Below are 21,753 nucleotides of genomic sequence, written 5' to 3' on the forward strand. Positions count from 1 at the left end.
GGATTTTCTTCAAAGTTGGATTTTTGCACTCTGTGGACCAAGAGATGTTGTTCTATAATGTTTTTTTTTTTCAAATTTAAAAATATCATTTTTTCATGGAGCTTTGAATGGGATGGATTCACCCTCCTTTAGCTAGGACAGAGCTCCAGGAGCCTGGGTAGGATTCTAGCTTTCTCCCCTTGCAGGCACCTGGCACAGAAGACAATATTTTTTTCCTTAAAATCTTTTTTTTTGTGTTCCTTGTTGTTCCAAACTTAATTTTAATCACTTTTAATTAGAGATTTTATTAAAAATAGTGCAATAAATGACTAATTTCACAAAAATTAATGTAATATAAAACGGATGTTTTCAACTTTATTGTAGTGTTTTAGAAACTAATATGTCTTCAAAAATGGTTGTTTTTCACTCCTATGAATGAAAACTGTTGTTATATGATGTTTTTTTTTTCAAATTTTAAATGATCATTTTTTCATGGAGCTTTGAAGGGGATGGATTCACCCTCATTTAGCCAGGACAGAGCTCCAGGAGCCTGGGTAGGATTCTAGCTTTCTCCCCTTGCAGGTACCTGGCACAGAAGACATCATTTTTTTCCTTAAAATCTTTTTTTTTTGTGTTCCTTGTTGCTCCAAACTTAATTCTATTCACTTTTAATTAGAGATTATATTAAAAATAGTGCAATAAATGACTAATTTCACTAAAAATACTAAAAGTAATATAAAACGGATGTTTTTAACTTTATTGTAGTGTTTTAGAAACTAATATGTCTTCAAAAATTGTTATTTTTCACTCCTAGGAATGAAAGCTGTTGTTATATGATGTTTATTTTCAAATTTTGAAAAAGCAAAGGATTCTAGCTTTCTCCCCTTGCAGGCATCGGACACAGAGAACCTCATGGTTTTCCTAAAAATCATTTTTTATGTTCCCTGGTGTTCCAAACTTAGTTTTAATCAATTTTAATTTGTTATGTTACAAACAGGGTAATAAAGTCTTAATTGGACTATAACTAATGTCATATTGTCTGCTACAAAACTGATATTTTCAGCTCTATTGTAGAGATTCTAGAATCAACTAATAAAGAATTGAAATAAAAAAAGGGCATAAGAAGACATTACCAACAACGACCACAAGATGGAGATATTTTCCAAAGAGGCAAGAGGGGCAAAGCTGCGATAAGGTAAAATCATTTTTTGAAAGAGATTGTTGTCAGAATGCACATCCGTATCCCAAACAGAATCTCTAGTAAAATATGATCATTTGTGAAACAGGCAAATGAGTGTCAGCTACAATATGATTGCTACATATCTGCATTTGTTGGTATTTAAGGAGTAAGAGTGCAGGTTTAAACCTGCGATCCAGTGTGTTGAAGAATTTCACAACACTACCTCTAGCACATATGGAAATAAATCCTCATAATGATTATTATGTACCAAAAAATCAGTGAGCATATATATATATCACTGGGTTGAAGCTAGAAACACAGAATAACTGCAAACACATCCTAAATACAGTGTTCCAGCACCTTTGACCTCATCCAGAACGTATCATTTCTTGAAAAGGATTGCTGTCCGAATGCACATCTGAATCCCAAACAGAATCTCTAGTAAAATACGATCATTTGTGAAACAGGCAAATGACTGTCTCAGGGGCCCATTTCTCATTGTCAGACACATGTATGCAATGCTTTCACTGTGCATTGAGCAATAGGGATCAAAAACACCGCAGGTAAGGTTAGAAGTCATGTTCTATGATCATTTCTTTCAGCATTAGGGACTAAATATACTAAACGTATGATGCTAAAATGTTATTTTTACATATATTAATGTAATAAATGATTGCTTATGCTTTATAAACAAATCTAATTATAATAAAAGCTTAAGTTTTGTATTTATCTTGTACCATAGAACATGATTTTCTTTGTATTTCAAGCCCACAAAGTGTCCAAATGATGCACCTTTGATGCTCCAGATGATCTTTTTCTTTTTTTTCCCTCGTACTCGAGGGTCAATTTCCTGTTCCACACGCGATTTCAACATTTTCCTTGGGAGATGTCAAGCCAGCAAGCCACTGCTGTGGTTCAGTGGCCAGCGTGGAGTTCAGTGGCCCTGTTGTACACAGAAAGCACATTGAGCTCCTTGGACATGAAAAGTTCCAGATAAAAGCCATTTGTCATCCTTTCTCTTGGTGTCGATGTTGCTATTGTATGTAAAGGTGGCAACTTGCTCAGCGAGCAGGCGGAGCACACACCGAATGCAGATGTGTCTGAGTGGTGTGTCCAAGTGGCTGCAAAAGGACAGCACTCCTGGGGCGCTGTGGCTTAGTTGGTTAAAGCGCCTGTCTAGTAAACAGGAGGCCCTGGGTCTGAATCCCAGTGGATAACCGCCTACGGCTAGACTTAATTAAATGCAAGTATTCATTTCCTGTCTTTAACGCGACTTGTTTTTCTTAAAATTGATGGAATTTGCAAAACATGAAATACAAACATTGCTAATCAGCGCTAGCGGCTGGCAAAAAAAAAGAAGTCAGCAATGTTTTTTTTCTTTAACCTTAACCCTGCTAATGGAGAAGAGTTAAACGACCGAGTCTATGCAGCTTAAACGGTGCTCATGTCGGGTTCTTAGCTGAAAGGGTGGTAAATCACGCTCACCCCAGTCCTTAATCTTTTAAAGAGGATACAAAATTGAACCTAGTCGCCACATCACATACATCCTGTTCAACGATAAAAAGGTGACATCTATCCTCGATCCAGAGTAAATCCCACGTTGAGGGCATCTTTTTTTTCACTTTACCGTGAATCGGGCTCGGCTGCACAGAGGAGAGAGCAGAGCAATGAGGTCACGGGGACAGGGGAGTCACACGCTGGCGGTTTAAACACGCGGAAGAAAACTGAGGGATCCACAGTATGTGGACCCTCCGTGCGCCATCAGTCCACACTCTGGACTCTGAATCCTGCCATCCAAGTTAAGATCTCGGCGGAACCTGAGGCGCAGTTCCTTCTTAAAACGTAATCTGGTGAGCATTTCTAGAATCGTACTTGTATAGATGCAGCCTTTAATGTGTTGCTAGGTTAAAATTGATGACTTCTTGAACTTCAGTAGGCAACTGCCCTCTTGATTTCGGATTTAATTTCTTTATTACAGGGGCGCTTTTATGAAGACAGAGTCATGTTCAGGTACTTTGCTTGATGGAGGAAGCATATTTCGGACTCTGTGATCTGCTCACCTGGAAAGGTCTGCTGTACTACTACAAGAGAGAAGTAGAGTCTGGAAGAATGGACAATTTTATGATGCTTTGGAAGATAATGTTTTTTTTTTCTTTGAAATCGAAATGAATCAGAATATCAGTGCAAAAGACAAACTCTTGGTTTGGTTTAAAGAGATATGGTTTTAAAACAGACAAAATGTAGAAAACAGGTGTTTCTCACTTTTGGAAAAGAATGGACCGGGGGTAATATTTTACTAGTTGCAGTGCTGATCTCACTGGGTTACAGTCCTGCAGTGTCACACCAGGGCCAGTGGCGCAATGGATAACGCGTCTGACTACGGATCAGGAGATTGCAGGTTCGACTCCTGCCTGGCTCGGGTCGTTTTTAAACGCATCGGGCTACTCCCTAAGTAGTCTGTGCTACTTACTGCATTGTAATCGTACCCAGTAAGAGATTTCCTTCATGTAAATGAACTGCACCTGACAGCTTTAGAAAAACACCTGGGCTCAGTACGGTGCTGAGAGCTCAGCGTTGCTGTTCTAATTAGCACGCACTGCATCGGCTATGAGCCCGAACCTTTCAATTATTCCGATCAGTAAGTCAACACGTAGTCCACATGAACGGTAGAAATATTCTCTTGTCTGTCTCTTGTTTGTATAGAACTGAATGTCCCTGACAATGTACTGTTAGTTTTAATTGAAGAACGGCATTTGTGTTCAAATATACCAGACAAGTTTACGTAACTGCTCATGCGACACTCAGTTGTAATTAGTCAAGAAATAAAGTCGAACAACAGCTGCGGGTTTGATTCTGAACGTATGAGATTGCAGCGCCTTTTACTTTCATTGACAAATGATAGAGATTCGAAGAGAGATCCTTCAGACCAGCAAGCAAACCCACGGCTATTTCGGTTTTCTATCTAGGCAATGTTGGTGTCTGCAATAGCATACATGAAAGCGTGATGCAATTTCTGTGGCTACATTTGTTGCACGTCATGCACAGTAAGAGTGTTTCTAACACCAAATAAAAAGTCAACAATTAGCGATCACGCCTTCTCCTCAGTTAACCCACTGAAACCCTTGCTGTTAACAGTTCTTTACTGCGTGCTTTACCAGCACCTACATATCGTGTCGGTTCTTTCAGCTTTATTCATTAGGTTTTCAAAGGCATAAGTAGAGCACCAGAGGTGCGAACGCAAAATGCGTGGTTATCTGAAGAATTGATTTCCACGGCAGCGGGTCCAAACGATTTCGCGTTTTTATAGTACCAGGAAAGGAGAAGTGGCACTTCGCCTCTGCCGCGCAGGCACAAGGCGACGTGCGGCAGACGCCGGAGTCGACAGGTTTCGAACCTGCGCGGGGAAGCCTCAACGCATTTCGAGCCCATCACCTTAACCACTCGAGCACGACAAATGCGAGCTCAATGCCGCCGCATTCCTCCTATAATCAAACACGGACTGCGAGGTGGCTGCGGAAACCTTTTTAAAGTTGGTCTTCGTTAAAAAAAATACCTTTCCAAGATTCGTGCCGGCAGACAGACACGCCTCAGAGGGTTTAAGGCTGGCTTCACGTTCAAATGGTAAAGTCCCCCAGTCCGGATGTCAAAATGCAACTTTGGCAGACAGAAAAAACATCAACAAACCAAAAATGTGGACAAGGATTTTACAAGCTGCACCACACTGCACTTTCAAAAGCATTTACATTCGTGTTAGACGCAGGAATTGCCTTTGATTTGCGCGCTTACGAACGCCATGGAAAACGAAACAAAACTAAAGCCCTCAGCTCCTGCACTTGATTATAATCCCGTTACGTGTCGAAGCAGGAATTTACGTCATCCTACCACTGCAACACGGGGAATAGAGGGAAATGAGCACAAGCTACGAATTGTCTCTAATCAGTCCCTACAGTTGTAAGACGCCTGGAAGCGTGCACCCCCATCATTAATCTTTGCGCATCTGTGCAAGGTAAACTCTGGAGCAGTCTCTGAAACGGCTCAAAGGAAACACGTGATTGATTCCATGTGCATCTGGGGTTCATTTCTTATTTACATTTAATTCAAGGGAAAGGCTTGGGTCAGTTTCAGACGGCCTCCAACAGCGAGATTCAAGCGCCCCACCTTCAGCCCAATCTGCGCCGCCAGAACGCCAACGGCTCCTCTGGTCTCCGGGGTGCGGTTGTGACCCCGTAACCTAAAGTGTTGGTGGCAGACAAATGGAGACTAACAGGTGATGTCCTAGGACATGACTACATTGTGAAACTCGGTGGGGATGGTGACCATTGCTTGGAAAAGAGTGCGAGGCCCCTTTAGAAAAACATTTTGTTAACAGGCATTCTGCCTCAGCCTAAACACCTATAGCTTGCAAAGCGCATGCTATTAGACAGGCACCTCTGCAAGACCTTAAGAGTCTCTTAAACTAGTGATAGTAAGGTGTTCCCAATGGGCGATGTTTGGCTTTCAAATCATCTCTCTGTGGAAGCGCCGCGATGCAGCTGTTTAAGGCTTAGAAGCAGCTGACTGTTTCACTACCTAGCTGATTACTGTCAGTCAGGGAGCTCAGAGGTGAAAAGCCTGTCTGAGAGACAATTCGCCGTCGATCAGTTCAATATGTTCCGTACCAACTCGGCGCACCTGAGATCATCTTGGTAGCTGTGTAGCTCAGATGAGTGAGAGCGTGTGTGTGTGTGTACCACCGTGATTGGATGCCGGTCCTTCTCAGGTCACAGTAAACCTTCTGCTGCCTAGCTTTCCCCAGTGTGCCCCAGTGGCCTAATGGATAAGGCACTGGCTTCCTAAGCCAGGGATTGTGGGTTCGAGTCCCATCTGGGGTGCTCCTGTCCCATTTTGAGCGTACAAATGTCCTTGTGATTTGCAAAGCTGCAACCCCACCTTACTCAGTGAGCATCTCTGCTTTTCTCTCACATACAGTTGGGAGAAAAACTTTTGTAAACAGCCCTTCGGAATGATGTGGATTTCTCCATGAATGGCTCCTAACATGTGATCTTATCTTTATCTAAGTCATAATAATTAATAAAGAGAGTCTGATTTAACAAACAACACACGCCCAACATTTGACATTGCTGTTTCTTTATTGACCAAATGGTTTAAACAATCAAGGTCATTGATGGAAAAAGTACGTGAACCCTTATATTAAGGAGCTAGTGGAACCTCCTTTATGACAAAAACCTCAACCCCTACTTTCTGTAGCGGCTGGTCAGACCTGAGCAGCGGTTAGGAGGTATTTTGGCCTATTCCTCTATGAAAAACTGTTTCAGTCATGTATATTTTTGGGATGTCTTGCGCTGAACGGCCTGCTTCAGATCACGCCACAGTATTTCAATGGGATTGGGGTCAGGACTCTTACTTGGCCATCCCAAAATACGGAATTTCTTCTGTTTCAGCCACTCTGTTGTTGATGTACTCCTTTGTTTTTGTCATGCTGCATGACCCAGCGTCTTTCGAGTTGTAGATCACAGGCAGACACCCTGACATTCTGCTGTAGATTTTCCTGATACATCTTGGAATTCATCGGTCCCTCGATGATTGCAAGCCGTACAGCCTCCGCCATGCTTCCCAGGTGGGATGAGGTTTTGGAGTTGGTATGCAGTGTTTTGTTATCTCCAAACATAACGCTGTGCACATTTACCAACAAGTTCAACTTTTGTCACGTCTGTCCACAGAACATTGTTCCAGGAGTTGCTGTGGAACATCCATGTGGTCTTTAGCAAACTTGAGAGGGGCAGTGGTGGTTTTTTTGGGGGGGAGAGCAGTGGTTTCCTCCATGGTGACCTCGCATGATCACCACTCCTGTTCAGATTTCTTCTTATGGTGGACTCATAAACACAGACATAAGACAAAGTCAACCACCTGTTCGCTAGATCCCATCCCCACTCAGCTAGTCAAAGATTCCCTCGAAGGACTGGCAGGACCTATAATTAGTATGATGAATGCATCGCTTGCGTCAGGCGTTGTACCTGATCAATTTAAGGTAGCGGTTGTTAGACCGCTCCTTAAGAAGTCAAATTTGGATCCACAAGTTCTTAACAACTACAGGCCTGTCTCAAAGGTCCCATTTCAATCTAAAAGTCTTGGGAGAATAGTTGTTGCCCAACGTCAATCGTATCTGGATTCAAATAATATACTTGAGAAATTTCAGTCTGGTTTCTGAAACTGCATTAACAAGAGTCGTAAATGATATTCTCTTAGCTACTGATGCGGGGAATGCAACAGTGCTTGTGCTTCTAGATCTTAGAGCTGCCTTTGACACGGTTGACCTCTCTGTTTTGTTACACAGGCTTGAGTTTGAGGTTGGCTTATCTGGAACCGTCCTTCAGTGGTTTACTTCACATTTTACTCATCGTTTTCATTATGTTCAAATATCTAATAATTGTACTGCTTCATCAATGTCACCAGTTCAATTTGGGGTACCAGAAGATCAGTGCTGGGACCAATATTGCTCTCTCTCTCTACATGCTGCTGCTAGGTAGGATAATCCGAAAAAATAATATGAACTTTCATTCATATGCTGATTGCACTCAAATAAACATTTTGTTTACACCAAACGACAGCTCTTCTATTATCACTTTAGTTAAATGCATTAATGAAGGAAATACTTGGATGTGTGAAAACTTTTTGTTACTCAACTCTGAGAAAACTGAGGATCTGTTGATCGGAGGCAACAATACTGATAGGACTACTATAACTTCAGCACTTAACTCAGAGGATTTAAACATTTGCCTCAAAGAGACAGCACGTTACCTAGGCGGCATATTAGACACAAGGTTCTTAACAACTTGCATTGTTAAGTGCCTTGGGAAGCCCTTGTTGTGAAAGGCGCTATATAGAAATACATTGATTTGAACTGAATTGACAATGTAAAATGTTGTGTGTGTTGTTTGTTAAACAAGACTGTATTTATAAAAAAATAAAAGGAATTTGCTAGGAATGCAAACGTTAGGTTGCGCTTCTTCATGCTGCATCGTCGGCATGAGTGGAGCTTTTTAAACGTCTGTACTTACTGCGCCCCATAAGAAATCGTTTGTCCCCGTTCAAAAGCGATTGTGCGATGTCCTGCAGTGTTCGCAAAGCAAACCTTTGACAGTTTGAAAAGAGGAATTTATTCTGCTTCCTGTGCGTGCGTGCAGTAGTTACAAAGTTGAACGTCTTTACATGATCTGCTGCAGTTTTCAGTGGGAGGGCTTTGTCAGATGGCTTGGAAAAACGCACTGTGTTTCGGCTCGGGAAACATCATGAGAAGTGTCCTGCATGTTTTCTGTGTATAGCTGTCTTTTAACGCATACAGAATTCATTCGAAATCATTGGATTCTCCAATTAACAAGGGTCCCTTAAAGGATGAGTCAAAGTAACGTCTAATCGGATTAGTTTCCTTAGAGCTGGTTCAGAGTTTGCTCAAGAGTTTACCTTTCACAGATGCGCAAAGAAGAATGTTGGGGGTGCACGCTTCAAGGTGCCTTACAGCTGTAGGGAGTGATTCGAGACGATTCGTGGCGTGTGCTCGTTCCCATATACCATACGCCCCGGGGTGCAGTGCTAGGATGACGTACAATACCGCTTGGGCACGTAACGGCGTTATATGCAAGTGCGGGACGTGAGGGTTTTCGTTTGTTCGTTTTGTTTTGCTCTGCTTTGCTTTGTTTCATGGTCAAGAGGCGTAAGGTAAGTCGTAATCCAGGGAGAACACTGGTGGCAAACAGTCCGAGGTGAGAGGCGAGGTCCAAAGTCGAAAAGGCAGAAGGGGAGTCCAATATCCAGAATAAACGAGGTAATGGAAAAAACGACAGGTAGAGCTCTCAAGGAGTAGACTCAATACCAGCGGGAAGCAGGTAAAGATGGTAAAAATAGCACTGCGTACCGCACGGTGGAGTGTGTGCAGGTGGGTTAACTCGTGCGGCGGCGTTTGTTAATAATCACCCACTGCTGGTGCTGATTAGATCGCTTAAGAGTTGGTCTTAACTGCCTGGCGGTCATGACAAGCTCCTCTTTAAGCTGTGGTTTAGTTTTGCATTCATGTGTTTCTAGAGCAGTTATTTATGGGGGTGGGTGGGTCTTTCACAGAGGCTCAGGACAAATCCCCTGCATGAAAGTCTACTGTGTGCGTTCAAACAGGTCAAGAGCCAGGCAGGAGGACAATGGACAGAAGAGCCAACGAGCTAAAAATAAAAGAACGAATATGAAAAAGCCACCATCTTTTTCTTTTTGACATTTTCCGACTTTCATGCAAGCCAGGACAAAGTTGCTCGTAGCTACTTGTGGATTCAAATACTCTATCGAGTGCTTTGATGAGTTTTTGCAATTTGATTGTCGTCCTGTCAGCCTGTTTCTGTTTTTTTTTTCAATCTAGTGATGGAAAGTAAGAGGGAAATGATGGAGCAATCAATAACCGCTCCGGAAAAATGGCAGAAAGAAATGGCCCGTCACTAAGGACATTTGTGAAGCAGAGGAGTGACATCACCACAAAGGCGACTTATTCTGCTGATCGTTTTGGTGAATAATGATTGAGGCGCGTTAAGAGAAAGGTAGCTGCGTCAGCATGCTTAGGCTGCAAAGGATAAAGCAAAGGTTTACTCCATGCTGAAAAGAGAAGAAAAGAAGCACAACGTTTCGGCTGTGGAGCCTTCTGCGCCATCTTCTTTAGCGATGGTGATGATGTTTACATTGGAAAAACTGAGACACGCATACTGGAGGGGCTTGAACCACCAACTTTTCAGTTAACAGCCAAATGTACTAACCGATTGCACCACAGAGTCTGACGGTCTTTTGTGCTCCCTACATTTGCAGGTTTATGGTCAAAGAAAACAATCGTTTGCGCTTCTTGTAGCCAGCAATATTTTTTCACTGACAACCAAGAAATTGATTTCATCTTTCACAAAATGTATGGATTTCTTCAAAAACAAGTTATTCCAGAAAGGAAATGAATTCTTGCATTAAACTGAACAAAGCTGTACATGTTTGTCTGAAATGATACATTTGGCACAACAAGACACGGAGAGAGGCACCGCTGGTATTCAGACCCAGGATCGCCTGCTTACTAGGCAGGCACTTTAAGCCACTAGGGAGCACCGCACTTTTACAGACACTTGGACACATCTGCGCTCGGTGTGCACTTAACATAATCTCTGAGCCCGTTGCCTCTTTCCCGTTTAATAGCAGAACTGACGCCAAGAGAAATGATGAGAAATGGCATTTATCGGGCACTTTTCATGTCCAAGGAGCTCAATGCCCTTGACACCTCCCCAAGGCGACGGAGCTGTGCATTCTTTGGCGACACCATTTTTTCTTTTGTTTAATTTCTATACTTATTGGTAGAATAAAAACGATATGTCATGTACTGTAAGGTAAATGTCTCTTTTCATGGGGAAAGCTAGCACCAGAAAATGTTGTGTTTAGAAGAAGTGATTTAACATGACACGTGACCTAATTTACCGGAGCAAAAGCTCACCCAGCAAGCCCTGCTTTACTTCTACAGGAGAGAAGTACTGTAGAGTCTGCAAGATGTTCAGCTGGGTAGCTACGTCAGCATGCCTCGGCTGCAAAGGAACAAGTAATAGGTTTATTGCATGCTGAAAAGAGAAGAATGGAAACACAGCGTTTCAGCTGTGAGGTCTTCTCACACCTGAAGAAGCCTCACACCTGTAAAAGGCTCCATGGTTTTCTTTCTTCTCTTTTCAACATGGAATACACCTATTGTCTGCAAGATGTGACAATTTAATGGTGTTTTGGAAGAAAACCTTTTTTCTTTGAATTCAAAATCAATCGGAATTTCAGCACGACACAACACTTTTTCTGTTTTAAGGAGATGATATTTTAAACCTGATAAAAATAGTAGGAAACACAAGTTTCTTGCTGTGAAAATTTAGATGGGGAAGTGTACTACTAGTAGCAGTGTAGAGCTCTCTGTGGTGGAGTCCAAGCGCATGTTCTATGGGCCAGTGGCGTAATGAATAACGCGCCTGACTTTGGATCAGAAGATTGTAGGTCTGAGTCCTGCCTGGCTCGTAAGGCTTTTAAACCTCTCAGGTTCCTCGGTAACAGGTTGCCGTCATGTATATGAACTATAGAAAAGCATTTGCCACAACCCATAAATTAGCACGCAAGTGCGGGCTAGTTAACACAGAACTGTATGGAGATCATCTCCAGCTCCGAGCTCAATTGCAATGAAAAAACATGCAGAACAGAACTGGAGAGCAGCTGAATTTGTGCTCAGTAGGGTGGGGAGGACTCAGCATTGCTATTGTTCTAATTGGCATGAACTGCAGGGGATCTGAATCAGAACATGTCAGTTAGTTCGATCATTGCGTCAATATGTAGGCCACGTTAATACAGAATTATTACTTTGTCTGTCTCGTCTTTGTATATAGCTGAATGTCCCTGACAATTTCATGTTAGTTTTTAAGAACGACATTGGTGCTAATATATACATATATAGCATATAAGGAACACATAAACGTTTAGTCCATGCTGAAAAGATAAGAAAATCGCCACAACGTTTCATCTTGGAATAAATCTTTACTTGTTGTTTTGCAGCCTACCCATTCTGACCTAACTCCTCCCTTGAAATTCCCTAACAGATAAGGGTACGTAACGGCTCATGCCATGCTCAGTTGCAATTTGTCCCAAAACAAACAAGAACAGCAGCTGAGGGTTTGAGTTTGAACATGCACTGTATTAAAGCAGCTTTTATTTCCATTGATAAATGCTAGATATTCCTACAGAGATTCTCCAGGTGAGTAAGCGATTCCTGTTTCTGTTTCTATTTCTGTTTCATATATATATACAGTATATATATATATGTTACATGTGTCTCTGCAATAGTATAAATGTGTTATACACTATCAGGGGCTGCTTTTTTGTGCACCTCATCTACAACAAGGGTTTTTTTCATTTATGTTTGTGGACCTTCACCATTTGAGGAAGTTACAGGTATGGTGAGCAATGACTGACAATGGCACGTACTGCGTATTCCTCACAGAAGTGTAAGCAATTTGTTCTAAAAAACACCGGCTAAAGTCCAACATCGTTAGCAATCTTATTACTTAAACAGAATTAACATCAATAAACTGTAAGGTGCTGGTACATGCGAGTAGATTTGATCTTCTATTAAACAAAAATGCAATTACAGCTCTAAAAAGGTCAACCTAGACTTCTGTAACAGATCTGTTCAGGTCATCGCTGTTCCTCTGACCTTGTGAGTCTTTGGAATTTTAAAAGTGTATTTTGCTTGCCTTTCATGTGGTCTGTGTACAAGTCACTGTGGCGTATGCGGTCCTACACAGCCTTGCTATAGACGTGACGAGCCTCCGCTATGTTGCAATGGAGAACAGGTTCAGTATGGAGCTGCCGAGAAAATTCAGCTGGAAAGCTCGTTGCAGAAAAGCATCGTTATCTGCGTCCAGCTGCAAAGCGTCACTAGTGGGTGCTGAAGAATCGATTTCACAGGCTGCGGGTCCAGGCGATTTAGAGTGTTAAAGGTCCCAGCGAAAACAAAACAGCGCTGGTCCTTTTACACGCACGCACGAGAGCAAATGCAAAGGACACCGTAGTCTGCAGGATTTGAACCTGCGCAGGGAGACCCAAACAGATTTCAAGTTTGTTGCCTTAACCACTCGGCCACGATTACGGCGAATACTGCAGCTGTTGGCGTCTTGCTACAATCGAACAGGGAGTGCGAGGCGGCGGCGGCGGCAACTTTTTTCAAGTTCGCTCTCCGTTTAAGAAACCTTTTACGCCATACGTGTAAGCAGACACACACCTCAGAGTACTTAAGGGTGGCTTCAAGTTGGAATGATAAAGTCTCCCCGTTCGGACATGAAAATAGAACTTTCTTAGACAGAAAGAAATCAACAACGGAGACATGTGGATGACGATTTCAGTCACTGCACTTTGAATAGCATTTTTACTCGAGTTACAGGAGATGCACGAATGGCCCTTGACCTACGCTCTTACGAATGACTTGGAACATTCAAAGAGAACAGCCCTCAAGTCCTGCGGTTTATTATAATGCTGTTGCGTGTCGAGGCAGTATTTGACTTCGTCCTACCGTTGAGACACGGGGCGTACTGTAAATGAACTGCACCTGACAGCTTTAGAAAAACACCTGGGCTCAGTACGGTGCTGAGAGCTCAGCGTTGCTGTTGTTCTAATTAGCACGCACTGCATCGGCTATGACCCGAACTTTTCAATTATTCTGATCAGTAAGTCAACACGTAGTCCACATGAAAGGTAGAAATATTCTCTTGTCTGTCTCTTGTTTTTATAGAACTGAATGTCCCTGACAATGTACTGTTAGTTTTAATTGAAGAACGGCATCTGTGTTCAAATATACCAGACAAGTTTACGTAACTGCTCATGCAACACTCAGTTGTAATTAGTCAAGAAATAAAGTCGAACAACAGCTGCGAGTTTGATTCTGAACGTATGAGATTGCAGCGCCTTTTACTTCCATTGACAAATGATAGATATTCGAAGAGAGATCCTTCAGACCAGCAAGCAAACCCACGGCTATTTCGGTTTTCTATCTAGGCAACGTTGGTGTCTGCAATAGCATACATGAAAGCGTGATGCAATTTCTGTGGCTACATTTGTTGCACGTCATGCACAGTAAGAGTGTTTCTAACACCAAATACAAAGTCAACAATTAGCGATCACGCCTTCTCCTCAGTTAACCCACTGAAACCCTTGCTGTTAACAGTTCTTTACTGCGTGCTTTACCAGCACCTACATATCGTGTCGGTTCTTTCAGCTTTATTCATTAGGTTTTCAAAGGCATAAGTAGAGCACCAGAGGTGCGAACACAAAGTGTGTGGTTATCTGAAGAACTGATTCTTCTGATGACTACAGAGAGCTCGCCGCTGCCGCATTCCTCCTTTAATCTAACACGGAGTGCGAGGTGGCTGCGGAAACTTTTTCTAAGTCGCTCTCCGTTAAAAAAAAAATACCTTTCACAAAATAAGTGCCGGCAGACAGACACGCCTCAGAGGGTTTAAGGCTGGCTTCACGTTCAAATGATAAAGTCTCCCCGTCCGGATGTCAAAATGCAACTTTGGCAGACAGAAAAACATCAACAAACCACAAATGTGGACAAGGATTTTACAAGCTGCACCACACTGCACTTTCAAAAGCATTTACAATCGTGTTAGACGCAGGAATTGCCTTTGATTTGCGCGCTTACGAACGCCATGGAAAACGAAACAAAACTAAAGCCCTCAGCTCCTGCACTTGATTCTAATGCCGTTACGTGTCGAAGCAGTAATTTACGTCATCCCACCACTGCAACACGGGGAATAGAGGGAAATGAGCACACGCTACGAATCGTCTCAATCACTCCCTAGAGTCGTAAGGCGCATTGAAGGGTGCACCCCCATCATTAATCGTTGCGCCTCTGTGAAAGGAAAGCTGTTGAGCAGTCTTTGAAACAGCTCGGATGAAACACTTGATTGCTTCCATGTGCATCAGGAGCCCATTTCTTATTTTCACTTCACGCCGCCCAAAGCATTTCTAACACAGGAGATTCGCGTTTGGGAATGCTCCCTGCCCTACAAATAAAACAGGTCTACGGGTCTGAAACCTGCTCCACGGAAAACAGTTCTGTTGCGCTTTTGATCAAAGGGAGATTCGCTGTTCTTACTTTTTGATGACATAACACCCAAAGGGGCTTCTTTGGAGCTGGATTCCAACCAGCATCCTAAAGTTTCTTGGCGGTACCCTTTACAGTCCTCTGTTCGGTCGACAAGGGACAGAAGGGGGCAGCTTTCCTCACACATACAGTGCAATGTACTGTAGTGTTCCCGTTCATTGAATTCGCAGTTCTGCATCAGACCTCTAACTCGTTTCCTTAGCTTGGATTTAAGCCACGAAGCAGGCTTCTAGTGTATAAACGTCTAGAGGAATCACAAACTATTTGAGAGGCCATCATCCCAGGGGGAACTGACAAAGTCTATCCCTAAACACCTAGCGCAGTCTCTCGAGAGACTGTCAAAAATCGCTTTCTCCGTTTCTCCGTGCAAGTAAGTGAAAACGCGGTCTCAACCCAGAGCCACTTGGCAGCAGCGGCACGTAAATACTGTTACTGCCACTGCTCGATACCGACGTTAGCCTACTATACCATGTTCAGCCACCGCTAGAAAATGTACGGCTCTAGTACCGGAGCAAACAACAGGAGGACCAACGTCGAACAGGCACACATATCAGACATGGAAAGCGACGAGGACGGGATTCGAACCCATGCGTGCAGAGCACAATGGATTAGTAGTCCATCGACTTGGCCACTCGGCCACCTCGTCGAAACTTGATAGGTAATGCGCTCCTGTCTAGTAAACAGGAGATCCTGGGTCCGAATCCCAGCGGTGCCTTCTTTGTTCTGTCTTCTCGAACAGAACTGGTCCTTACGGACAACCGCCTACGGCTGGACTTAATTAAATACAAGTATTCATTTCCTGTCTTTAACGCGACTTGTTTTTCTTAAAATGGATGCAACTTGCAAAACATGAAATACAAACCTTGCTAATCAGCGCTAGCGGCAGGCAAAAAAAAAAAGAAGTCAGCAATGTTTTTTTTCTTTAACCTTAACCCTGCTAATGGAGAAGAGTTAAACGACCGAGTCTATGCAGCTTAAACGGTGCGCACGTCGGGTTCTTAGCTGAAAGGTTGGTAAATCACGCTCACCCCAGTCCTTAATCTTTTAAAGAGGATACAAAATTGAACCTAGTCGCCACATCACATACATCCTGTTCAAAGATAAAAAGGTAACATCTATCCTCGCTCCAGAGTAAATCTTACGTTGAGGGCATATTTTGTTTCACTTTACCATGAGTCGGGCTCTGCTGCACAGAGGAGAGAGCAGAGCAATGAGGTCACGGGGACAGGGGAGTCACACGCTGGCGTTTTGAATACGCGGAAGATCACTGAGGGATCCACAGTATGTGGACCCTCCGTGCGCCATCAGTCCACACTCCGGACTCTGAATCCTGCCATCCGAGTTAAGATCTCGGCGGAACCTGAGGCGCAGTTCCTTCTTAAAACATAATCTGGTGAGCATTTCTAGAATCGTACTTGTATAGATGCAGCCTTTAATGTGTTGCTAGGTTAAAATTGATGACTTCTTGTATTTCAGTAGGCAACTGCCCTCTTTATTTCGGATTGAATTTCTTTATTACAGGGGCGCTTTTATGAAGACAGAGTCATGTTCAGGTACTTTGCTTGATGGAGGAAGCTCATTTCGGACTCTGTGATCTGCTCACCTGGAAAGGTCTGCTATACTACTACAAGAGAGAAGTAGAGTCTGGAAGAAGGGACAATTTTATGATGGTTTGGAAGATAATGTTTTTTTTTCTTATGCTGAAAATGAAAGGTAGTTGTTTCTATATGGACTCAGTCTTTGGAATTTGTATATATATATATTTCAGTGATCCCTCAGCCATTGCTTCTGTATTGTAATTCAATTTCTCTTTTAAAATTCCTTCCCCACTTCTAGGACATGCAGTTGCTGAACTCCACAATGGCTTCTATTGGAAAGTCTGTGACTGAGACCAAGTAAGTGTTCACTTTTTTATGAAACCATTATTTATTTTGGAGCAATGAGCAATTCTTATATAAATGCAATAAAATCATTATGCTCAAACTATGAGAGAGAATTTTAAGGATAATTTAAGAAATCAGTCTAAGCTTGTTTCTATACAAAGATGGTATTATTTATTTTCAAAGGAAACCCGCGAGGATTCCCCTGGTGTGCAAGATGTGCCTGAATACTTTTGATCAGCTTCCTGCTCACTTGAAGAGGGCATGTATGAAGCACGCCACGGCAGAAGAGATCAGGATGGCCTCTCAACAGGCGAGGGAGGACATGATGAATCACCTGAAGAACGGGGTCATCGTGGATTACCACAGAATAGAGATCGTGTCTGGTGAGGCAAACAGGATAGTGGTTGTAAGGCTGCTAGAGTCCTTGGGCCTTTTTGTACATGGGAAGCCTGAAGACACATCGGCAAGGTGAGATATTTTTAATCTGTAAGGCTTCTGTAGTTTCTTTTTGAAATCATTGTTACAACATATTATGTAAAAGCATGTTGAAAAGAATCTACCTGCATTCCAGCGGCCCTGAGCAAGAGGCCGCTGTCCAGGAGGAAGAGATGCCAGAGGCTGCTCTAGAAACTGAAACAGAAACGGATAAGGAAGGGGAAGATGTGAGCTCTGAAGAACTCTATCAGCAGTAAGACTTTTTATTTTTTAGATGTATGTATTTTTTACTAAAATTCTAATTTGTCTTATAGGTATAAAATGTTTAAACCGGTGTTTTATATCTTTACAGGCCCTGAGTAGTTAAAAAGTATCAGCAGGCCGGAAGAGAGTGGCCCAAGCTGGACTCTATAGAAAGCACTCCCTGGATGCTCCTCTCCTGATTGGATTCAAACAGTACCTTACCAAGGATCTGGGAGTGGCAAATTATTCTCAGGAGGTATTTATTTTTTAAAGGCATTAAAAATTAAGCAATGGTATCTTCATTGTAAATGTTTTTATTTCTTAGCTTAAAATTCACCCATGTGAAATGGTCAGCCATAAACATCATGACTCTATATTTCCTACCTGAATCTATTCTACTTAAATTATTACATTATACACAATTTGAGTTCATTTTAAAAAGTAAAAGGTAATGAAAGGAATGCATTTTTATAAGAAAGATAATACCGATATGCATGTGATAATCTTCCTTATATCATGTAGTGCGTCATTTGGACACTTTGTGGGCTTGAAATACAAAGAAAATCATGTTCTATGGTACAAGATAAATACAAAACTTAAGCTTTTATTTTAATTAGATTTGTTTATAAAGCATAAGCAATCATTTATTACATCGCTTCTTGAATTAAATCTTTTGACAAGAGGTAAGACTTCTATTTTACATTTAAACCCATGTTTAGCTGTGTTTTTTAGATTTAACTGAACCAATTTCTGTGTGTGATAATGTCCTTGAATTCTGACAACATCACACTAAATTACATGATATAAAACAGCTAATGTTTCTAGAGATAAAGTTTCTGGGATGCTTCTAATTACTTTTTATTACCAGGGACAGTTTAATTCACCTTGTACAGTACTGAAAGACCAAGATGCTTTTTTTTAAAGTTATTTAACATTTTATAGAACTTTGTCTATTATGGCAACATGATGAGCTTGGTGAAACTTGGAAAAATACTGCTTGGCCACTTATCTTAAGATAAAGATAGGATAAAGGTTTATCTTTTGCACCTACCTGACCCCCAGGGAAGGCCAATGCTTTCTCAGTTGATGGTTCCCTACAGTAGACTGTACCTTATCTTCAAAGGTAATGTATATTGACCCAAATCAGTTTTGGAATCCAATCTACTGACGAGATGGAGCACATCCTTTTTTCAGGATTTTAGCATCATACGTTTGGTATATTTAGTCCCTAATGCTGAAAGAAATGATCATAGAACATTTGGACACTTTGTGGGCTTGAAATACAAAGAAAATCATGTTCTATGGTACAAGATACATGTGTCTGACAATGAGGAATGGGCCCCTGAGACAGTCATTTGCATGTTTCACAAACGATCGTATATTACTAGAGATTCTGTTTGGGATTCGAATGTGCATTCGGACAGCAATCCCTTTCAAGAAATGATATGTTCTGGATGAGGTCAAAGGTGATGAAACACTGTATTTAGGATGTGTTTGCAGTGATTGTGTGTCTCCTGCTTCAACGCAGTGAAATATAGATGTGCTCCTGTAATTCATTGGTACATGCCCAGGGCAGTAAGCAGTCTGAGGATTTATTTCCAGACGGCATAGAGCAGTGAAGCAGTGAAGTAGTGCAACACACTGGATCATTATATTATTAGAATCTATTCTACTTAAATTATTACATTATACACAATTTGAGTTCATTTTAAAAAGTAAAAGGTAATGAAAGGAATGCATTTTCATAAGAAAGATAATACCGATATGCATGTGATAATCTTCCTTATATCATGTAGTGCGTCATTTGGACACTTTGTGGGCTTGAAATACAAAGAAAATCATGTTCTATGGTACAAGATAAATACAAAACTTAAGCTTTTATTTTAATTAGGTTTGTTTATAAAGCATAAGCAATCATTTATTACATTAATATATATGAAAATAAAATTTTAGCATCATATTATTACATACAGGTCTCTAGCTTCAACACAGTGAGATATATATATATGCTCAGTGATTTATTGGTACATGCCCAGGGCAATAATCAAAATGAGGATTTATTTTCAGATGGGCTACAGGTAGTGTTGTGAAATTCTTCAACACACTGGAACGCAGATTTAGACCTCCTGCACTCTTACTCCTTAAAAACCAAAGAAATGAAGATATGTAGCAATCACATTGTAACAGGGGTGACAGTGACTTAATGCTTATACTAGTGGACTTCTGGTACCTTTAGGGTACGGTGTTCCCTGAAGGGCTCTCAAACCCCGCATTTCAGATGCCTAGCTGTATCGCCGATGTGTTGCACCTCAGAATCACTTTTAAACCTTACCTCTGGTATCTTTAATCCCTACTGCTCAACGCATGGTGAAAGTATTGCATAATTGTGTCTGAAAATGAGCAATGTGCACCTGAGAGACTCATTTGCCTGTTTCACAAATGATCATATTTGACTAGAGATTCTGTTTGGGATTCAGTTGTGCATTCTGACAGCAATCCCTTTCAAAAAACGATACATTCTGGATGAGGTCAAAGGTGCAGGAACACTGTTACTTGTTCCTTTATAACCCGGTTATTGATGTCATTAACAACATTAATCCCAAACAGAGCTGTTGGACTCCCTCCTCTGGCCGTTTTCCACCAGTTGATTATTTCATCAACCAATGCACTAATCAAGCTCCCAAGGCACTCTCTATACCCAGTAAACATAGGTCTAACCTCACCCAAGGAGAAAATCAGGCGCTCCAGTCTCTCCGCAACAGGGATGATATCGTCATCAAACCAGCGGACAAAGGAGGTGCTGTTGTGGTGTGGCGTAAGGATCTATATATCTTTGAAGCCTCTAGACAACTAACTGACACTTCTGCCTACCTCCCTCTCCAACAGGACCCTACCACTGACTACCAAAAGGAAGTGGTATCCACCATTTCCCTTCTTATCAGCAGTAACGAGCTCCCCCAGGAGGCGAACCGGCTCATCATGGAACATCCACAGGTATCTCAATTTTACCTCCTCCCCAAAATCCACAAACCGGACACCCCTGGACGCCCCATCGTATCAGCATGTAACTGTCCAACTACTTACATCTCAGCCTTTCTCGACAGCCTCATGAGACCGCTGGTTGAAGATCTTCCCTCATACATCAAAGACACCAACCACGCGCTCCAACTTTTCAATGATTTCCAATTTCAGGGTACCGAATGCCACATTTTTACCATGGACATCACATCTCTGTACACCGTCATTCCCCATAATGACGGCCTTACAGCCCTCAAGCACACGCTGGACAAACACACAGTGCTTGATCCACCCACCCACACCCTGGTACGCCTTGCAGAATTGGTCCTCACACTGAACGCATTCTCTTTCAATAATCTTTTTTACCAACAGGTCAGTGGAGTTGCCATGGGCACCAGAATGGGACCCAGCTATGCCAACATTTTTGTCGGCTGGGTAGAAGAACGCTTCTTCGCTTCCTACACTGGCTATGTCCCTGACCTCGGCTGGGTAGAAGAACGCTTCTTCGCTTCCTACACTGGCTATGTCCCTGACCTCTACAAGTGATATATTGATGACTGCGTCGGTGCCGCCACATGCTCCAGCGATCAGCTTGAGTTCTTCCTGCACCATTTAACCAACTTCCACCCATCCCTCAAATATACGGTTAACATATCTTCCACCACTCTTCCGTTTCTAGACATCCACTTGTCTATCAACTACCCCCGACTGTCCACTTCAGTTTATTACAAACCCACGGATTCACACAGCTACCTCCTGTACAGCTCATTTCACCCCAACCATACTAAAAACTCTCTTCCTTTTTCACAGTTCCTTAGGTTACGATGACTATGCAGCGATGACATCGACTTCGAGAACCAAGCCCTCGAAATGTATTCATTTTTCATCAACAGAGGATACCCCAGCAGTGTGATTGACAGGGCCCTTGCCCCAGCCAAAAACACCCCCTGGACCATCAACCCGATCAGGAACTCCCGCCGTAACAACCACATTCCTTTGGTGCTTCCTTACCACCCTAACACACTTCCTATCCCCAGGACCATTAACCACAACTTTTCCATCCTACAGGATGATCCCTCCATTGGGGCCCTCTTTTCTGATCACCCTATCATCTCATATCGCCGACCACCTAATCTGCGTAACCTCCTTGTTCACAGCTCCCTTGACCGCCCTCAACAACCATCCACACCAGGCACTTTCCCTTGCAACAGAGCTCGTTGTATCACCTGCAAGTACACAGCCACCACCACAATCATTCAAGGCCCCTCAGGACAATTCCGGATCACCCAGACAGCATCTTGTACTTCCAGCAACCTCATTTA

The 21,753-nt window shown here is 42.3% G+C and overlaps 3 non-coding genes across 3 annotated transcripts; 2 read left to right on the forward strand and 1 right to left on the reverse strand.

The window, feature by feature from the left end:
- The first annotated feature begins 3,505 nt into the window (after positions 1 to 3,505).
- Positions 3,506 to 3,578, forward strand: trnar-acg (transfer RNA arginine (anticodon ACG)). The gene has a single exon. It is a non-coding gene; the product is annotated as a tRNA-Arg (tRNA).
- A 2,379-nt stretch (positions 3,579 to 5,957) lies between these two features.
- On the forward strand, positions 5,958 to 6,030 carry trnar-ccu (transfer RNA arginine (anticodon CCU)). Its single transcript has one exon. It is a non-coding gene; the product is annotated as a tRNA-Arg (tRNA).
- A 9,386-nt stretch (positions 6,031 to 15,416) lies between these two features.
- Positions 15,417 to 15,498, reverse strand: trnas-acu (transfer RNA serine (anticodon ACU)). Its single transcript has one exon. It is a non-coding gene; the product is annotated as a tRNA-Ser (tRNA).
- Positions 15,499 to 21,753: the final 6,255 nt, after the last annotated feature.

This window comes from Lepisosteus oculatus, unplaced genomic scaffold, assembly GCF_040954835.1.
Source record: "Lepisosteus oculatus isolate fLepOcu1 unplaced genomic scaffold, fLepOcu1.hap2 HAP2_SCAFFOLD_67, whole genome shotgun sequence".
NCBI classification, from domain to species: Eukaryota; Metazoa; Chordata; class Actinopteri; order Semionotiformes; family Lepisosteidae; genus Lepisosteus; species Lepisosteus oculatus.